We start from the raw sequence: 9796 nt of genomic DNA on the forward strand, positions 1-9796 counted from the left end.
AGCTACGGGTGGGAGGCTATCCACGCATCCCCTCGTGCCAGCAAACTGGCTACAGCAGCACCCACATGAACAACGGCCACTGCCTGCACAACGAGCTCCAGCACACAGCCCCTCGCGGCCCCGCCTTCTGCAGACCGCTGCCCAGCGCGGCCTCGCTAAAGCGAGGCGAGAGACGCCGGGTGCCGCAGGGGCGGCGGCACCAGAGGTTACGGGTGTTTCGCAAGTCCTCGTTAGTATAGTGGTGAGTATCCCCGCCTGTCACGCGGGAGACCGGGGTTCGATTCCCCGACGGGGAGAAATAAGACTTTTGCCTCAGCGGCTCTCTCAGTGCGATCAATGCCAGTGATCGCCGTCGGGCACAGCACAAAAACGGCGGCCAAAACACGAACGCCACTCGAAGCGCCGCTTAGTTGATCTTTCGTGTAGGTAACGCAGCCGGGCGGTGGCAAGTAAGAAAACTCTTGCAGCCTCCCCGTCGGGGAATCGAACCCCGGTCTCCCGCGTGACAGGCGGGGATACTCACCACTATACTAACGAGGAACGCCTTAACTGAACCCCTCCATGCCTATCCTTTATCTGTGTTGTTTAGCTGCCTCGAAAGCAGTGTATTGCGAAGGGAACAGGCAAAAGGACGTGGAAATTATCTGAGGGCCGTGGAGTGGGAGCGAGCAGCCAGGAGCCGTCGTATGGCGGCAGTTCCGCGGAGAACGAGCTTTACACCACCAAGGGAGCGAGAGGCCCTTGGTGCTGGCAGCCGGTGTGTGGGCGAGGGGCGTCAAGTGATCTGCGCGGGAAGCGGGAAGAGAGCCCGTGAGGGAGGAAAGGAGATTTGAGGCAGTAAAGCGACGCGGTGGCGGACAGTTGTTGTAGGTGAGTTGTAAAGCTCTGGCCGAGCGTTTGCTGTAGGACCTCGTGGCGCAACGGTAGCGCGTCTGACTCCAGATCAGAAGGCTGCGTGTTCGAATCACGTCGGGGTCATTGTGCTTTTGTTTCTGCTCCCGTTCTATTTGCCGCCCTCATTGCAGGGGAAAGGGCGGGACGGGCGTTGTTGTTTGTTTTTGCTTTGGAGGCGGGACTTCGGATTTCCTCGGGAAGCGACTCGAGTAGAACGAGGGGAAGGGAATGAAGCAGTGTGCGAGGCGTTCACAGAAAGTAGGATGTGAAGAAAAAAAGTCGGAAAGATGCATTCGAATAACAACAAAAGGAGTGAAAGGAGGGACAGGGAAGCAGGTGTTACAGGACCAGCCGAGAGACGCGGGGCAGATGTGGTTTAGCTTTTAGGAACCGAAAAGGGCTAAGAAAACCCTAATTTCGAGGGAAATACTCACAAAGGTATTGTTCTTTTTCGGCTGTGAAATAGTGGAATGTTCCCAGAGTGGCCATTTCCAGAGACAGAAAGGTCGAGAAAACACTTCGTTTTGTTCTAGTTTTGAGATAAGGAGGCAGAGAACCAATCGCTTTGTTATTTGGGTGGATTGGGAAGTCAGACACTTACTGAAATTTATTTAGGAAGGAAACAGAACAGTTTGTTAGAGTAAGTCCTGAACTTAAGAAACAGAGAAAAAAAAAATGGCAGAGAAAAGATCCAAGTTTGTAAGAACTCATGGTGTTATAAACCATGGCAGGAAAATGAAGAGAATAGAGAAGGCTTAGAAAGCACACTCAATTGAATCAATTTTATTATTATTATTACTATTATTATTATTATTATTATTATTATTATTATTTTAGACAAATAATCCTGTTTTTGCAGCCTGGTCTTTGTTTCATATACCCTGAAAACCTTAGAAATACAGAGCCTGCAGTCTTTGCTCTGGCGCTTTGCCATCACTGCTGCTCTGACGCTCACAGCTGTTGTTTAGCCCCGGTGTACCCTTTGTTGTAACTTAAGTTCAGAACTCATGCCATTGCTAGGTGGCACTGGGGAACAATTTGTTCCCTTCCTTGTCTTAGCAACTTCTTACACATTAGAAATGTGTTAGGTCTCGCTGTAGATGCCTGTTCTCAAGCAGTAGACTGTGTTTGCTGGGTCTTTCTTTACTTGTGTTGCCAGAATCAGACACAGTACTCAGCTGGCTCAGGCTGTACGGTACTGACAAGACAAGCAGGACAGCCACATATGCTGTGCTGACTGCACTTCCCTTTCTGAGTTGGAACAGGCTGCCCAAGGAGTCACCATCCCTGGAGGTGTTTAAGGAAAGGGGACATGTAGTACTTAGAGTCATGGTTTAGTGGGCAATATTGGTGGTAGGTGGGTGATTGGACTGTGTGATCTTAGAGGTCTTTTCCAACCATCGTGATTCTATGATTCTATTATGAGGTCAACACTTTTTTTTCTTCCTTAACATGACACTGTTGACAAGGGTCAGCCTGTGTTTCACCGCAGCAAACAGCACTTCCTTTGCAGGGATGCCCCGTCCCTGGAGGTGTTCAAGGCCACACTGGATGGGGCCCTGGGCAGCCTGCTCTAGGATGAAATGGGAGGTTGGTGGGCCTGCATGTGGCCCTTCATGATCCTTGAGGTCCTTTCCAACCCCGGCCATTTTGTCATTCTGTGATATTTTGCACTTGTCACTGTCTAACTTCTTTCTACTTTTCCAGATTGTTCCCAGTTTCTTAGGATTAAACTTAAGTACCAATATATCCAATATATTTGCAGTCTCTGCTAGGTTCCTCTCATCTGCAAATCTACATGTTGTAGCCTATCATCCTAATTTCTAATGGAAAGATTGTGTAGAAGAGAATGAGTGAATTATTGACAGTTTTTGCATAAAAATATTGATGGTTTTCTTGCAATAGATAGATAGATAGATTTTTTTTCCTTGCAGAAATTAGTTAAATATTAACCATTTTTGAAGACACTATGGACCTACCACTCTTAACTACTGTAAGTTCTCCTGGCTTGCTTATGATCATATTGCATGAAAGATACTGGTCAGAATATCTATATAGTCAGGATGTAAATAATGTATATATTTAGTGAACAGAAAGTGAGGTGGATTAAAAACTGCCTGGACAGCCAGGCCTAGAGGGCAGTAGTCAGTGGTGCAGTGTCTGGTTGGAGGACAGTAACAAGCAGAGTACCCAAGCGGTCAGTACTGGGTCTGGTTTTGTATAGCACCTTCATTAACAATCAGGATGGTGGAGTATAATGCACCCTCAGTAAATTAATAGACCATAAGTAACTACGAGGAATAGGTGATTCACTGTAAAGCTGTGTCCCCATCCAGAGGGACCTAGGCAGGCGGGGAGGGTGAGCTAGCAAGTCTCATTAAGTTCCACAAATGCAAACTCCTGCAATGGGGGAGGGACAGCCCATGCACCAGTACGTGCTGGGGGCCACCCAGTTGGAAAGCAACTCTGCAGAAAAGGACCTGGGGCTCCTGATGAACACCAAGTTGAATGTGAGTCACTAAGCCACTGTTAGCCACTAAGAAGGATAACAGTATTTGTGTCAGCATTAGGCAAAGCAGTGCCAGCAAGTCAAGAGGAGTGATCCTTCCGGATCCTTTTGCTCTGCTCAGCGTTGGTGAGGCCAACAACTGCTGTCCAGTTCTTGATCTTGACCACCAAGATGATGAAGGTACTAGAGTATCTCTCCTGTAAGAAGAGGCTGAGAGGGCTGGAGCTGTTCAGCTTAGAGAAGAGGAGGCTCAGAGGGAATCTTATCAATGTCTATAAATACCTGAGGGAGGGTGCAGAGAAGATGGATCCAGTCTTGTTTCAGTGGTGCCCAGTGACAAGACAAGAGGCAGTGAGCAACGAACTGGAACAGTTCAGGAATGCTTCCTGAACATCAGGAGGAACATCAGAGCTGTGCAAGTGATGGAGTACTGCCAAAGGCTGCCCAGAGAGGCTATGGAGTCTCCTGCTTGGAGATTTTCAAAAGAAACCTTATAGATGAGCCTGGGCAGCCTGCTCTGGGTGTCCAGGCTTGAGTGAGGGTTGGACCAGGTGGACCAAATATGCCCACCAACCTCAGCCATGAGAGGCTGAGGCAACCTCAACCTTCTTGAACTCTGTGGTTCTATGACATAACTATTCTTTCTACTCCATCTCTCAGGAGAACATCACAGAAGAAAACTGTCTTGAGATGATTTATTCTTGGTATACATTTTTAGTCTTATTTTTGTCTTCTGAATGCATGAAATTATTTGCTAACATTTTTCCCTAAGGATGAAAGATGAGTTCATTTTAGATGAGCACTTTATTTGCCTTTTCTCTAGAATGCACCCTCATACAGAAGTAACATTTTCTGAAGACGTCCACTAGAGATTTTGCAGATGCTTAGTTCTTCAGCACCGTGAGATGTATTCACCAACCTGAAAATATCTTCCTTACTTGATTATTTTGTGACTTGTTCTTTTCCTATCATATCACGAGTTCTTTCTTTCATTAGCAGTGTTAAAGCATAAATTGCTATCAAACTGAATCAGTTAAGTGGTAATTGAGAAACTGAGTTACAGAAGTATAGTCCACTACTCTGGAAAGAACTATGTAGGTTCTTAAACTTTCTAAGTTATGGAGAAGCCGTACTGAAAATGAAGGTGAGGAAAACCAGGCTGGATGCTATATATTCCCATGCTCCTACAAAATTTCTTATGTCTTCACCTAAGTTCCTGTCAGAGCCAATGGATGTAAGAAGCAGTGACAATCTGCTTGCATTCCTGTGCTGCTGCCAAAGCAGGTGCGCTACTCCAAGCATTCCAGATTGTTGCCAGATGATACCTTCGGCTCACAGCGAGTTCATCTAATGCCAACACCAAAGATCTATTAATAGGAGCAGATGTTGTCAGGGTGTGGTTTCATACTGTAGCTAACATGAGTGCAGGCTGTCACACAGTTGTCAGACTTGCATCCCTCTGACCATCCCTGCCTGCCTGTTTCCACCATTCCACTTGCATCACATCTTACAATTGCACAGCAACAGCTGCTGGCTCAGCATGAGGGCCTGGCAGCACAGTACTGGAGCCAACACGAGGAAAGCGTCAGCAGTGTGAGGCCCAGGACAGAACAGAGAGCAGAATCGTCCTTTTTAACAAGCCGCAATTACCATGCAACAAAATAATTTCATTCAAAAGTAAATGAGAAAATTAAACGTTGCATTCAAACTTTGCAATGTCTGAGATTTTTTTAACTAATGTTTCTCCTTCTCAGTGTCCTATTGGTAAAATGGGGATAACAGTTCTCTTCAGTTACGGAGAAGTGTTGTGCAGCTTGCTCCATTAATTCTGATGCACCTGAGTATATTGGTATTTGCTTCTCAGCAGCATTTCTGCAGTATGTGTCCTTCTATGCTTCTGTCTCCTAACTTTTGAATATTGCAGTTTGTAACCTGACTGATCTCTTAATGCAGATCTTTTTTTCTTATGGAATTATTCCTTGTTAAATATAGACAGTAACTTAAATTCTTACAAGGTTAAAAAGCCTTGGAGCAGAAGTAATAGCTAATGTGTGGTAAGCAGAGCTTTTGCTTTATTTCTGTCCTTTTACAATAAAAACACGCACCCATATTATTCCTGTTTGGAAAGTGCAGGACATTCTCATGTAAACTGTCCTTCCTTCAGCTCTGTCTGCATACTTCAGCAGGATCTGACAGTTCTGTTTCCAGTCTGCATTGATATAGGCCCCCATCTATCATAATGACAGTGATATAAAATTATTAATCAGCTGTACCATTGTACACATTTCTTTCCCTGCCTGGGTACAGTCACACAGACTTCCCACAGAGCTGGCCATCCCTGTGCTCAGACTGAAGGAAGCCACTGGCCTGTTTGCCCCATCAGGCAACCTGTAGCATTCCCCAGCTCCGTGAGTGTGGAGTAGCAATGAGTGATTCTAGGAAGTACACTTATACTATGCCATAATGATCGAGGAACTGCTTATTTTATTTGTATGAATGCTTTCCAGTTTCTATTGCCTAAGAGGAAGTGCTATTTTTGTTGTCAAACTCACCATAAACCAAGACTGAATTAACATCTCATATAGGTTTTTTACATTATTTAGATAATAAAATTTCCTTATTGACTCGGTCTGAACAAGGGCATGTCTGTAGCATTTCCTTAAATGTCTCTGCCATGAATGGATTTACAGTTCTCACAATTTTACTATGTGTTTTGAGGCAAATATTATACACGAATGCAAATTCTACACGTGTATTTCATTATGGATTAAATGTCATCCAGAAACTCTGCTGAGTTTAGGATAATTTTTTGATCACACAGATAGAGATAATGTCTTTTTTTTTTTAGCGTCCTACAAGATGAACGACATATCTTGTTTTTATTGGTGGCATTAGAGGTTGAGAATCATAAACTTGGGGGAACTCTAAGCTAGAAATCCGAGATAATTTAGAAGGCATTAGGTCTTTACATATCAAAGATGACTTTATGACTGAAAATCTCTTCTGACGCTCAGGAAAGCTAACAAATTCCAGACATTTGGGAGGGTTCTACGAAGAAAGGATTTTTGGCTTCTACTTTTAGCATATTTCACATTTTTAGGCAAGCTTACGGCTGCTTTTCAACCACTGAAGATCACTATAGTCTCATTCCATTTTCACTTTTTTTCCTAAACTTGCTTTTTGTCACTGTTTATACTGACAAGAGATAAAATGTGACTGCCTGTTTTTCAGGTAGGTTTGGATATTCTGGTCTTTGAAAGCCAGAACTTGCTGTTAGCAGTAAACACGTAAATACTAGAACACTTCTCAGAAGGCATGGCTAAACAACAAGTGTGTATTCAATACTCAAAATGCAAATAATCTAATAGGTATATGTACCACTTTGGTTGTTTCTCTTTTTTCTGAAACGACACTAGAAAGCTCTTTTGGGCTTGTCTGTAATTAAGTTGTTCCCTTTGGCTGCTGTGTTATGTTACATCATGGAAGCTTTGTTTCCCTCAAACAAAACAAATGGTAGAGGTGCAGATCCTTAGCTGTATCAAGGTCTGACTACAGTGATAGCTGCAGGTTTGCAGGTTCCAGTGCTAATCGTTATGTGTGTTCACATTTTGGATCTCTTCCTTATTTCTTCTCCTACTTTTACCTCATCAGGAGAAAGCCTGTTGCTCCCAGGGAGAAACAATGAAAAGTGTAGGGCCAAGGAATAAGTGACAGGTTTGTGACAAGGTTTTGCCTTCACAGAGCAGTCTACCACTCTGGAAAAGGGTGATACAAAGTGTCGTAATGATGCTTTTTTAACTTTGTCCCCTGTGGAAACAGCTGAAGGTAAGGCAATAAAAGCCCAGGGTCTGTGCGATGTAAAAATGTAACCGAAAAAATCATTAATGAAAGGTGATACATATTTATGTGGTTGAGGAAATAGCTTGCAAAATATAAATGAAATGTAAATACCATCTGTAAGGTCCCTTTCAGACTGTGGTTCCACAATCACTCTTCTGGATTTTGAAGTTAACCAAAACACATGATCCTGAGTTTCTGCTGTCTTTATGTTTCTGTATTAGCTTTGCCTGACAGTAGAAAGAAAAATTACAAATCCAACACAACAGTGAGCCCACCCATTTTTAATGAACAATCCCAAATCCAGACTGTAGCTTTGCACTGATTCTCTACATCGTACCATAGTGCTGTTGCATTTTTTAAATGCTACACCTTGTACATTAAAACCAGACAACATCAATGTAATTTGATTAAAAGGTGCAAACTGGCTTCAAACTCAACATTTTCCATCCTTCCACTGCTAAGGGTCACTCACAAGAAAATCCAACACCAGCTGTATTGGATTTACTGAACTGTGTATGGAGTTGCAAATGGCTGCACTATGCCACTAAGAAGCAGCCAGAGAAAACAAGCTTCTGGCCTAGAGGATAATATCATTTATTGTCTGTGGGGATGTTAAATGATATCTGCACTGGTTTTCTATTGATCCAAAAGTAATGCATGCTATTTTATTTCCATGGAAACTATAAGGTACAAAATGTACAACACAACTTGATAGAGCAAATTCTCAGCTACGAAACACTATTCTTTCAGCATACTCATCCCCACTAGCTATACCTCCTGCCAGCAATGACCAAAAGCCTGAATATTACACTGTTAAAATCTTCACCAGCAGAAGTGACCCAGTATTACTGTTGTCACTGCTGAAATGCACCACCTACTGCCTCTCTGTGCTGCAATTGCTGCAGGTTTCACTATTGACTTTGATTAAAGTTTCCCAGACCAGTTTCCCTTGATGCTGTTTTAAAACACTGTGACTTTGTATGAATGGTGTTTTTACTTTTCATGTTAGTGCAATATCTAAAGAACCTCATCACTGCTACATTTCTGATGGACGTTGTTTCAATCTGCAACAGGTTTCAGATCTTATTTATATGAATAAGATGCAAATTCTGAAAGTGAAAGAAGCATCTGCTTTCCAAGACACCTACAAGGGCTGCTCCTAAAGTAATGCCTCCCATTTAGTTCTCTTGGCCTATGACATCAGAGGTGGATGTCACTGTCAGAGCAAGGGAGCTTGACCCATCCTACCAATATTCCATTACATTTTGTTGCCATGTGACTGATGGTAGCAAAGGGACTGTCTGACGAAATAGCATCCGACACGGAAGTGCATATGAAGCAAAGGTATGGAACTGAACTCCTTAGTGTGAAAAAAAATTGGAGCCCACTGATATTCATTGATGCGCGCTGAGAGTTTATGGAGAGAACAGAGAACGTGAGCACAGTGAGGTGGAGAGTTGTGCATTTCAGCATTGGAAACAGCAGATCATCTCTGCTGGTAAAGGTTTTAAAATAAGTGTGGTATGCAGGCTCTTGTTCACTGCTGGTGAAAGGCATAGCAAGTGGTGGTGGCTATGCTGAAAAATAGAGTTTCATAGGTGAGAATTTGTTCTATCAAATAGTGTTTTGTACTCTTTGCATCTGTTGTCATTTCCATGGGAATAATTTTTTGAGTGATTTACTCCATACAAAAAAAGAACAAAATATTTCACATATTGGTTACAACGAACAGCAGATGGTAGCCACCACATATCATTAGTTTTGCTGCAAAGTAAACTAAATTCTGCAAGCTCAGCTACTGCCTTGCATTAACTGCTTTGTTACACTGCACCAATTCATCAGCGGGAAGCACCAGTCTTAGTGTGGGCAGACCACTTGAAATTCTCTCCTACAGAAACAGCCCTCAGCACAACCACAGCTGACACTGCAGCGACGGCCAGGCAAACCGGAGCGACAGGGACGGAGCAAACCAAACCGAAGGGCAATCTCCTCCACTACGGTGTGAAACTCCTTCAGGAGTTGGACTCAATGATCCCTTCAGCTCAGGGCGATTCTGGAACTCTAAGAAAGAGTGAGCTCAAACACCGACGATCCTGTTTCACACCTGGGATGGATGGATGAATTTACATAGCCACTCAATTATTTCCATCTCCGATATTTCAAACACGCAGGGTACATAATCAGATGTAAATTTTGAACAGCTCCCGTCGTAAAACATAGGCAAATTTACAACGGTGAGCATTCCCAGCGAGCAGCACGTAAACGCAAGGACTTAATTCGGGTTAAATCTCAAACTCAGCCCTGCTTTCCCAGCGGGGCAGCTTGCGAAACGCCTGAACTCAGCACTCTCACGAGTGCTCTTCCCGATTCCGCACAGCCGAGAAGGGCGGCAGGGCGACCGCACCACTAGGGAGGCGTAGGGCGGAAGGGCGGCGCCCAGCCCCTCAGGGCGGCACCACCCCGCGCCTCTCCCGCCCGAGCCGAATTTAAACTGCGTTGCTGGTCCCCGCGCAAAGCACTAACGCTGGCCGAGCCCGCGCGCCTCTCCCTTCT

The 9796-nt window shown here is 44.1% G+C and overlaps 3 non-coding genes across 3 annotated transcripts; 2 read left to right on the forward strand and 1 right to left on the reverse strand.

Annotated features, from left to right (window-relative positions):
- Positions 1 to 224: 224 nt before the first annotated feature.
- On the forward strand, positions 225 to 296 carry TRNAD-GUC. The gene has a single exon. It is a non-coding gene; the product is annotated as a tRNA-Asp (tRNA).
- Positions 297 to 468: 172 nt separating this feature from the next.
- TRNAD-GUC lies at positions 469 to 540 on the reverse strand. The gene has a single exon. It is a non-coding gene; the product is annotated as a tRNA-Asp (tRNA).
- A 366-nt stretch (positions 541 to 906) lies between these two features.
- On the forward strand, positions 907 to 978 carry TRNAW-CCA. The gene has a single exon. It is a non-coding gene; the product is annotated as a tRNA-Trp (tRNA).
- Positions 979 to 9796: the final 8818 nt, after the last annotated feature.

The sequence above is a fragment of the Centrocercus urophasianus genome, unplaced genomic scaffold (genome assembly GCF_019232065.1).
Source record: "Centrocercus urophasianus isolate 14NV4802_14NV808 unplaced genomic scaffold, USGS_Curo_1.0 seq_15, whole genome shotgun sequence".
Taxonomy (NCBI): Eukaryota; Metazoa; Chordata; class Aves; order Galliformes; family Phasianidae; genus Centrocercus; species Centrocercus urophasianus.